Below are 12069 nucleotides of genomic sequence, written 5' to 3'. Positions count from 1 at the left end.
GAACATAGCACTTATTTCCTGGGATAGGTTTAGAAGTTACTGCACCTATACTGGCAGATGAGCGAGCTAGAAGAAGGGAGAGAAAGAGAGAGAGTGAGAAGTTGAGAGAGAGACCATGATTGCAGGCATAAACTGATTGTGCTTTTTTAATTATCTTGAACCTAATGAAGTGTTCACTTTAAGTTGGGAACTTTCGTGCACTAATTACCTTACTTGAGAGTTTAATAAAAGCTACCATAACATGATCAGAAACCTTTCTAAGTAACTAAATTACTTATGTATAAGTAATTACTTTCCTACTTTTGCAGCTATAAGGTAAATGGACTCAAAACAAAAGAAAATGCACATCAGCTCAAAATCTCATTTCCCTCAACATGAATTGCAAGTGCAAATTTTGAGATTCTACTAACTTAGGATCTTACAACCTAAAAACATAAAGTTTTAGTAAAACTGCTAATTGTAACAAGTTACAGCAATTTTCAGTTTTTAAAAATCTAATATTTCTGGTAAAAAGAAACTGAGAACTGAAAAAATTACATGTAAACCCTCAAGCTTTTCATTTACCTCAAAAAAGAGATGCTCCTTTTGTTGAAAAACAAAACCTTTTTTTAACCTCAAATTTAAAAATAAAAAAAATACAGGCTTGTAAAATTATAAAAATCAAATTTAAAATTTGAAACAGCAGAGACTTCCCTGGCAGTCCAGTGGCTAAGACTCTGCACTTCCACTGCAGGGGGTACGGGTTCCATCCCTGGTCCGGGAACTAAGATTCCAGCATGCCACATAGTGAGGAAAAAAAAAAAAATTGAAACAGCAAAGTAACAAAATATTTACATAACAAACACATTAGGTTCTTAAAACAGGGAAAACAAAACTGGATTCCATCAGGAAGTGAATAAAATTACTTACTTCTCCTACTATTTAGCAAGAGACAAAGCCTTTCCCTACAAATAGATGATCTATGAGTTGAAAAGACTCCCTGTCCAAAAAAAAAAAAAAAAAAGAGGTACCTGGAAGCTCTAAAAAACCAAGTTGACTGTTTCAAAAACCATTCCAAACCTCACTGCAGATAGTTCATGGTACAGTATCATATTTACATTTCCTTGTATTTTCTTATTTCCCTTCTTCTACAGAAAAACTAGATTACAGAGCTTGTCCTTCTAGAGGACTAGAGTGTCAGGCCGTACTAGAGCGCGGCCTCGGTGATCAAGTCCAGTTTCAGTCTGGTGCTTCTGTCTCTAACAGTTGTGTTTCTAGTGGATGCTGCTCGCCACAGCTGGGAGGCCAAGCCACTGCCAAGTGCCTCAAGCTGAGAAGCAGCGCAGCCACAGCTGGCGGCGGCCAAAGCACGCAGCTGGAGGAGCCAGGCGCACCCGCCCCTTTCCCTCCAACTCGGCCCTGAAATCTCCGAGCCCCGTCGCTCTGCTAAAAGGACAGAGGAGCCCTCCCAGCTTGGAGACAATCGCGCAGACCAACAACAAAACCGCCCCTTCCGGAAACACTGCACCTCATGCAATTCTCTGCACTCGGGGACCACTCAGTAATAGACCACAGATGCCTGGGAGGCATTTCTCTTCCAGGGAGGTTGCAGCAGCACGTGCGGACTCTCATCAGTTCCTACGACGCAGGAAGGCAAGCAACCTCCCTTTTGCAGATAAGAGAGCTAGTGTACCGAGCAGCCCCATCACAGGAGACTGGGGACAGATCCAGAACCCATTTCATATGGCACAGGTCTCTGGATTGTCCTGAGGGAAAGCTGCCCCCTTTAGAAATTGTGGGAGTGGGGAAAATACATATATATATATATATATACATATATACATACACACATATATATATACACACACACACATCAATATATGTGTGTGTACATATATGTAATTTCCTCGTTCCCCCAAACTCTTTCCCAGATTTGCTACCATAAACGTACTAAAAGGTTGAAAACAGAGAAGATGGAATTAGAAAAAAACAAGAATTAAAAGAAAATATTTATTGTGTAATGTAGCTGCTTCCCTGCCCCTGCCTCCATTTGCATGGTAATTTTAATGTAGTTTTTAGATTAGCTAGGGTTGGCAGTAATATCACCCACCCGGCTCATGCAGTATTTACTATGTGTACTCCAAAATCTCAGTAAAAATTAGTCTTGTAACGTTTCCTAGGAATTTATTTAAGAGTCCCTGAAATAGTGTGTCGGCTACCTTGAACTCCATGATTAACTTGACTTCAAGTCATGAAATTTATTTGTGTTTTGGGGGCATCAGGGTAATTGAAACAGGCTCACAAATCCATAAGCTCCCAAAGCATTACTTGCAGAGGAAAGATGTCATTATATATTTTTAATGTATGTAGAAACTATTATCATGAATTTAAAAAATGAATTCATTTTTAAGTGTCACTAAATTCATAGTGGCTCTTTGTCATCATATATTTTTCAAGTGATGCACTCTAAAAATATAATTACTCTCATGTGGAACTGTGGGCTGGATTTAATGACACAATTCTAATGGAATATAATGGAAATAATGATTTGTGAATTCTGAGACAAACCTATTTAACTTTAACCTAGCATTGCCCAGTCAGAGACTGGTGAATTTGCCTCCCTGGCATCCCTTCTCCCTTTTCTGGATACAAAACCATAACTTTTGATGATCCTCTCAGGGTATCATTACATGTTTTGGATAGGGCAGAATACATGCCCTCCCACCGGCTGGGATGGGCTTGTACCCTAGGCCTGGCCAATCAGAGCACCCTATCCCAATAGCCTGCAAGTGATTGGTGCAGTGAAAGTCAGATGACCCAGGACAGACTAATCAATCTCTTCCCTAAGATTTGATATGGGAATCCTGGAAGAAAGAAAGAGTCTCTTCTTCTTTTGGGATCACAAATTATAAGCCATAGATAAGCCTGGTTTCCAGAGTCCATTTTATCCTGGTTTCATGGAAAGAAATTGCCTGACAATGACCCAGTACAGAGAGCAGAGAGCAGGGGAGCAAAGCCAAAAGAAGGAGTAATAGAAAGGCTTAGCGGGTGACACCATTTAAGCACCTGTTGCTGGATCTGTCCCCACTGGACTTAAAGCTATGTGATCAATTCATTCATTTTTTGCTTAAATTACTCTAAGTTGATTTTCTGTCTGCAATGAAAGCCTTGCATAATACTAGAGGTAAACACAGTGTTTGTCACTGAGATGGTCTCATTAAAAAAAAAAATTGCTCAAAAATTGAAAAAAATATTGATGATCAACGCACCACAGCATTTTCACACTGTTATCCATTTCCTTCTTCTTAAGCTTTTTCCTTCCCTGATTGCCATGATGCCACACTCTCTTCATTCTTCTCCTAAATCTATGACCTTTCCTTCTGTGTCTCCCCACTTGTCCCTGAAGTGTGAATGCTCTACATTTCTGTTCTCAGCTGCTTCTCTTCTCTGTATACTTCCTCATCTAATTTCACCCATCTTATGTCTAGTAGACATGATGAATTGGTCCTCAGCATGCATTCCAACCTCTTCCTAGAGAACCCACCCTTCCAAAGAAGCTGGAAAGATAAAGACCACAATTTCTGGACTCCCTTACAACAAGAATTCTGAATCTACACTAGGTTCTCCCAGTCTGATGTACTCCAGTGAAATATTTGGAAGACAAAACTGAAGTAGCGATGGCTTCACAGGCGAATTCTATCAAACATTTAGAGAAGAGCTAACACCTATCCTTCTCAAACTCTTCCAAAATATAGCAGAGGGAGGAACACTCCCAAACTCATTCTATGAGGCCACCATCACCTTGATACCAAAACCAGACAAGGATGTCACAGAGAAAGAAAACTACAGGCCAATATCACTGATGAACATAGATGCAAAAATCCTCAACAAAATACTAGCAAACAGAATCCAACAGCACATTAAAAGGATCATACACCATGATCAAGTGGGGTTTATTCCAGGAATGCAAGGATTCTTCAATATGTGCAAATCAATCAATGTGATACACCATATTAACAAATTGAAGGAGAAAAACCATATGATCATCTCAATAGATGCAGAGAAAGCTTTCGACAAAATTCAACACCCATTTATGATAAAAACCCTGCAGAAAGTAGGCATAGAGGGAACTTTCCTCAACATAATAAAGGCCATATATGACAAACCCACAGCCAGCATCGTCCTCAATGGTGAAAAACTGAAACCATTTCCACTAAGATCAGGAACAAGACAAGGTTGCCCACTCTCACCACTCTTATTCAACATAGTTTTGGAAGTTTTAGCCACAGCAATCAGAGAAGAAAAGGAAATAAAAGGAATCCAAATTGGAAAAGAAGAAGTAAAGCTGCCACTGTTTGCAGATGATATGATACTATACATAGAGAATCCTAAAGATGCTACCAGAAAACTACTAGAGCTAATCAATGAATTTGGTAAAATTGCAGGATACAAAATTAATGCACAGAAATCTCTGGCATTCCTTTATACTAATGATGAAAAATCTGAAAGTGAAATCAAGGAAACGCTCCCATTTACCATTGCAACAAAAAGAATAAAATATCTAGGAATAAACCTACCTAAGGAGACAAAAGACCTGTATGCAGAAAATTATAAGACACTGATGAAAGAAATTAAAGATGATACAAATAGATGGAGAGATGTACCATGTTCTTGGGTTGGAAGAATCAACATTGTGAAAATGACTCTACTACCCAAAGCAATCTACAGATTCAATGCAATCCCTATCAAACTACCACTGGCATTTTTCACAGAACTAGAACAAAAACTTTCACAATTTGTATCGAAACACAAAAGACCCCGAATAGCCAAAGCAATCTTGAGAACGAAAAATGGAGCTGGAGGAATCAGGCTCCCTGACTTCAGACTATACTACAAAGCTACAGTAATCAAGACAGTATGGTACTGGCACAAAAACAGAAAGATAGATCAATGGAACAGGATAGAAAGCCCAGAGATAAACCCATGCACATATGGTCACCTTATCTTTGATAAAGCAGGCAGGAATGTACAGTGGAGAAAGGACAGTCTCTTCAATAAGTGGTGCTGGGAAAACTGGATAGGGACATGTAAAAGTATGAGATTAGATCACTCCCTAACACCATACACAAAAATAAACTCAAAATGGATTAAAGACCTAAATGTAAGGCCAGACACTATCAAACTCTTAGAGGAAAACATAGGCAGAACACTCTATGACATAAATCACAGCAAGATCCTTTTTGACCCACCTCCTAGAGAAATGGAAATAAAGACAAAAATAAACACATGGGACCTAATGAAACTTCAAAGCTTTTACACAGCAAAGGAAACCATAAACAAGATGAAAAGACAACCCTCAGAATGGGAGAAAATATTTGCAGATGAAGCAACTGACAAAGGAGTAATCTCCAAAATTTTGTACAAGCAGCTCATGCAGCTCAATAACAAAAAAACAAACAACCCAATCCAAAAATGGGCAGAAGACCTAAATAGACATTTCTCCAAAGAAGATATACAGACTGCCAACAAACACATGAAAGGATGCTCAACATCTTTACTCATTAGAGAAATGCAAATCAAAACTACAATGAGATATCATCTCACACCAGTCAGAATGGCCATCATCAAAAAATCTAGAAACAATAAATGCTGGAGAGGGTGTGGAGAAAAGGGAACACTCTTGCACTGCTGGTGGGAATGTGAATTGGTACAGCCACTATGGAGAACAGTATGGAGGTTCCTTAAAAAACTACAAATAGAACTACCATATGACCCAGCAATCCCACTACTGGGCACATACCCTGAGAAAACCATAATTCAAAAAGAGACATGTACCAAAATGTTCATAGCAGCCCTATTTACAATAGCCCGGAGATGGAAACAACCTAAGTGTCCATCATCGGATGAATGGGTAAAGAAGATGTGGCACATATATACAATGGAATATTACTCAGCCATAAAAAGAAATGAAATTGAGCTATTTGTAATGAGGTGGATGGACCTAGAGTCTGTCATACACAGTGAAGTAAATCAGAAAGAGAAAGACAAATACTGTATGCTGACACATATATATGGAATTTAAGAAAAAAAAATGTCATGAAGAACATAGGGGTAAGACAGGAATAAAGACACAGACCTACTTGAGAATGGACTTGAGGATATGGGGAGGGGGAAGGGTAAGCTGTGACAAAGTGAAAGAGCGGCATGGACATATATACACTACCAAATGTAAGGTAGATAGCTAGTGGGAAGCAGCCGCATAGCACAGGGAGATCAGCTCGGTGCTTTGTGACCGCCTGGAGGGGTGGGACAGGGAGGGTGGGAGGGAGGTGCAAAAGGGAGGGGATATGGGAACATATGTATATGTATAACTGATTAAATTTGTTATAAAGCAAAAAAAAAAAAAAAAACTGAAGTAGCGCCTAGTTTCCTATTGGTTTTGCTGTTGCTGTTGGCAAAGAGGGGTGTGGAAATATGGGGGTTTCAGCAGTGGTGTCCCTGTGGAAAATCATTGACGCCGTGGTATATGGAGAGCTGTAGCAGTTGTGGTTGTGGCGACCTCCTGTTCCCAGGACTGCAGCCACACTGCACATTCTTGAACTCCAAAGCATCAGTGGCAGCCTCCTGATGCCTCACCACCATCCTCTTGGGACCAGTTGGACAGTCTGGTGCTGGATATCATTTCTGGAAGCCCACCTCTCCAGCCCTTCCAATGCTTTTGCAATTCTAGAAAAAACTAGAGGGAGTGTTTGCCACCCAATTTCTCCAGAATTCTCTCCATTGACAACACAGTAAAATAAAACACCTTGTGAATAGCCCATAAAGCTGTGCGTTATATAGCCACTACTTCCTAGGCTAGACTCATCTCCTGCACGATTCCTCTTTACCCCTTCACACACTGACAAGCCAGCCCTCCCTATGCCTCTATTATTTGCGTATGATCCTCTGTTCTCTGGCATCTCCCTCTCCTTCTTGATTGTCTGAGAAATGTCTGTGCAGACTTCAGAAACTCCTCCAGAGAAATTAGGCATCTGTTTGTAGGCACCACAGGACTCTATGTTCAACACTTTTAGAACAATCATGTTTGGTGTGTTATAATTTTTGTTTTCATGTTTATCTTTCTACTGTCATTGAAATTCGTTGAGGGGATGAGTAGTGATTTTTTCTCAGTTTCCCAAGCCTATCATAATATACGATACTTAAATGAATGGAATGGGAATTAAAATGTCCCTCAATTTATGAAATGTTGTAGAGGCTTAAATACATTTCCTTTCAGCTCCATCTCCTGGGAAAAATAAGATCAGAAATAAAATGTTTCCACTTTGAAAAGACTACATACACATGAAAACTTTATTAATATCACTCTTTAAATAGCTTCAGGAAAGCTCTCCAACACAGCCAGCACTACTATAAGTCACGTAAAGCTAAGGAAACTTCAACTATTTCCTCAAACCCACACGACCTGGATTTTTCCCCATAACCCAGTCAGCTTTTCCATTTTCTCCCTCAGTTCATGGGAAGGAGACAGGCTACTGTGACAATCTCTCTCTTCTGTTATCCTCAGTGTTTTCTACTTTGTGTGCTCAAATAACTTACAGAATTTTATTTTAAACCAGATTTAAATGAAGGTGTCCCACATTTGATAACTAGGAGTAAGATGGTGGGCACAGGGAACTCTTAATAAATTTAATAAAAATTAATTTAGTGCAACTACCAGACATCACTTTAGTAAGAGTATTCTTTTCCATACTTGGAGAAGAGTTAAAGCTTACTTTTTAGTGCACAAGTTCAAATGGAAAGAAACAGTGATCTCAGCAGGGCTGCCACACTATTATGGTATATTATGGGTATTTGAATCCTGGTTCACAGACTTTCAGTAAATGAATAGAAGACAGCTGCCCTTACTGATCCTAAATACTTACTTAGAAGGGAGAAAATACCACATGCCAAACAGGATTTGGACTTAGTGGAAGACATTTAAACCTCAAAGTTTTAAGGGAGAAAGAAAATGTCTGAAGCAAAATCTGTAAGCCCCAGAGGTTCTCAGGGCCAGCAAATACTTCAAACTTCCATCCTCTGAAAGGTACTAAGTGAACAAGGCCATCACCTGAGGCAATTATTATTGTTGAATCTGTACTTTCTGTCTTCTTCATGCCACTGTCATACTCCTGTTTGCCAATATTGACCCAACATTGTTATAGGAAAAAAAAAAAAAAGGTCTTTGTTTCCAGATTTTAATTTCCGAGGTAGGCTAACTGCATTCCTTGGTCATGATTGATGGAAGGAGAGTGGTGTGATTCAGTCCTTTGCAGTGGTTTCTATGACTTATCTGGTGAACAAGTCTGGAGCTGGCAGGATTTAGCATTAGCCCTTTTAATCTCAGTTGGAAATGCTGTTTAGGGACATCAGATTCCTGGTACACACACAACAAGAACACACAAAGAAAAGAAAAACAAACTAACAAACCAGAAAATCCTATTAGGAGGCACAGATAAGGAATTTTAGAGCAGAGGTGAAGGTTACTTGCAACTTTCCCTGTGAGTTCCTTACATTTACCTACCAGGGTATTATTTTCATTTCTTCTACAGGTTGTATGACCTCCAAGAAATTAATTTAATATATGGATTTACCCTTCACCCCAACTCTCAAACAAATCAGAATTGCCAAAGTTATTTGGGAAGCAATTACTTTCATTTTTTTTAACAAGGGCTCTTTATTTTCCAAGGAAAATAAGTTTCTTCAAATTACAGATTTCATTAGTGAGTTAAAATGTAATGTGTATCTTTTATCTAGTTCTTAAAGTGTGGTCCCTGAATAAGCAACAGCAATCCATCACCAGGAACTTGTTAGAAATGCCAAATTTAAGCCCCACCCCAGACCCATGAAATCATAAACTGGGAGGGTGGGCCCAGCAATCTGCATCTTAACAAGTCCTTAAGTCACCTTAACAAGGTGATTCTGATGCATGTTAAAGTTTGAGAATCACAGATCCCAAGATAAATATTTTATGGATGGAAATAAGAATTGAAGAGAGAATGAGCTGCCCAACTGCTTAATGTTACAAACACTCCCAGTGACAATGGTTCAAAAGCACTCATGCTGCTATGTCACATTTATCAATTACCTAAATGTTATTACTATAGTCATAAGAATTCTATATCCATGTTGGAAGAAAGTTGGAAAGGAAAGAGGTTGAACATTGAATTACTAAAGCTATATATTTTGGGGATAAAGATTTGGGAGATTCTGGGCCCTATGTTTTACCATCAGGATTATCTCCCTGGATCAGTAGGAAGTAATCAAGGCAGAGTTTTGTTTTGGTGTGTGTAAAATAGAGATCCACTTTGACTTTGAAAACCCATGAAAGTCACTTCCGAGTGAGAGCCTAGAACAGTATCTTAGCTTCCTGCTTTTGCTGAGGCCAGTCATGATCCTCTCTAGGGTTCCAGGTCTAACAGCAGGAGACAAAAGTTTTTGAGGTTCCCCTTACAGTTCATTTTCAACACATAAGCAATGTGTCTCCACCTTGTTACAAGTACTTTCAAATAATTCTCTGATTAAAGACTTTCAACAACCAACACTTGAAAATGAAGCATTTTTATTCGCTTGTAGTATACATCTATTATTTGTGTCTGCCCATCACCTAACCCCCTTTCTCTTGGCAATAGCATGCTTACTTCTTTTGGGAACTCTTCCCTTCTTCATTTCATCCTGGGGTTAATAACAATGGCTTTTCTCTCCCCTTTGTTCACCTGGACAGATAGATGACTCAGGACTACCCAGAGTCCTTCACTAGGATTATTAAATACTGAAGTAAACAGAACAGAGAAACACTTTGTTTTTCCTTTTGAGATGCTCAGCTGGGGTATTGTAAGTCTGGAGCTTCCAGCTGCCATGTTTCTTGCTACTATTTGCTCTCAGTGAGAAAAAGGCCATCAGAGAGATAAGCCAAGATAAGAGTGTCATAGTGGTGATGGGGCCCCTAAGGTCATATATGCTAACAATGATTTAGTCAGCTCTTCAGATTCTAGGTTTTACCCTCCTTCTAGGTCACCCTTTCTTAGCTAGCTTAGTTCATTTTCTGTCACTTGCAACTGAGAGTCCTGAGTAGTATAGCATAGTATGAATGATGGAAAAGACTTAAAGATTTAAGTATATCACCCTAGGTACATACTTAGTAACAAGAAAAGACAGGATGCCTAGCTCTTCATAGTTAATGTCCAATATATTTTCACTATATCACAGCGAGTTATTATCTTTAAAAAGAAGACTAGGGTTTGTTGAATTAAATGCATTATATGGTGACTCGGTTTTCAAAGTATATATTAAAACAAAACACAAAAATTGTGGACCATAAAAGAAAATAATGATAAATTGGACTTCGTTAAAATTAAGAACTTCTATTCATCAAAAGAAAACACAAATATATTCACACATTTGCCAGAATACGTAAAGACAGATCAATAACAAAAAGACAATTAATGGCTAAAATACTTGAACAGGATTTCATAAAAGAGGCTTCAAAAAGCCCCATAATTATATGGAAAGGTACTCAACAACATTATTTATCAGGGAAGTGAAGACTAAAACTATAATGAGATACTACCAGACATTCACCAAAATGACTAAACTTAAAAACACTGACAATATCACATATTGGCACAAATATAGAGGAACTAGGGCTCTCATACATTACTGGTGGGAAGGAAAATTAGCACCACCTCTTTGGAAAAACATTTGGCAGCAGGTGCTAAAGCTAAATCATGCCTACCTCATGAATGTGCAATCCTAATTCCAGCCATATCTACCAAAAAAAGAATGCGTACCTATGTCCATCAGAAATCACAGCAGACATTCATAAACTTGAAAAATGAAAATAAAATAAATACCCATCAAGATGAGAATAATATCAGTAGAATACTACACAGCAATTAAAAAAAACAGGCTAACCAAGCTGTGGTGAGAGAACTAAGAATGGTGATGAAACCAAGAGGGACCCTGTGGGGCCCTCCCAAGTACAAAAGCCTTTCTGTGTCCCCTTTTTCTCATTTGTAGGAAAAAGATTTCACCCTCCTAGACCTTCCCTGAGTACCAAAGTGCAGATTCAGACAGTTACTAATTAGCGGAGTGAGGGAATGCAGAAACAAAGGAAAGCCAGTCAAAAAATAACAGTGTAGCCATGGGGCAAGGTCCTGGGTCCTCCTTAAGGGATATACATAACAATTTGATATGTATCTCTGAGTTTTTCTACAGGTACCAGAAAGCTGATGACTGAGGTTCCTGGAGCACCACCCCGTTACCTCACCACCAGCCACTCAGGAGAATGTCACACACACACATACACACATCCTGTGGCTCTCCCCCCAGATTTGCTTTTAAAAACTCTTTCCTGAGGAGTTTGGGCTTTTTGAGCATGAGCTGCCCATTCTCCTTGCTTGGTCCTTGCAATAAACCCTTCTCTGCTCCAAATTCCAACGTTTTTTATTTGGCCTCCCTGTGCATTGGGTACAAGAACTTGGGTTTGACAGCAGTGGTAACCTCTGAATGGAGGAAAATTAACTGGAAAGAAACAAGAGGGAATTTTTTTTTCATCTTGCTTTATATCTTAGTCTAGGCAGTAGCTACACAAGTATATACATATGTAAAATTTCACTGAATTGTGTATGTAAGAGGTATATACTTTCCTGTCTGTGCACTATACCTCATCTAAGGAGGGGGAAAGAACAAATTAAGAAAATGCTACAAACATATCCTAATTCTCCATGTTTTATAATTTTAAAAGCATTCTTCAAAGATTCCAGAACACAGGAGCCCAAAAGGGAATAGAATTGAGATCATTTCTAATGGAGGGCCTGTGTGATACAACTGTGAAGCTCACATCTCTGCTTGGCTAAGTTGTGAAACACAAAAGAGTTTAGGAAGTATCTGAGTATATTTCAGAGTTGTGTGGGGGACCAGATGTGATAAACTGATGAGCAGAAATAATTTACACATTGTTAAATCACCTTTCTTGAGCCACAAAATCCCCCTAAGTTGAATTTATACGCTCCTTAGAAACAGGGGAAAATAAAACTCATCTCATCCAGCCTT

The sequence above is a fragment of the Hyperoodon ampullatus genome (genome assembly GCF_949752795.1).
Source record: "Hyperoodon ampullatus genome assembly, chromosome: 4".
Classification (NCBI taxonomy): domain Eukaryota; kingdom Metazoa; phylum Chordata; class Mammalia; order Artiodactyla; family Ziphiidae; genus Hyperoodon; species Hyperoodon ampullatus.
This window is presented reverse-complemented; position numbering follows the sequence as displayed.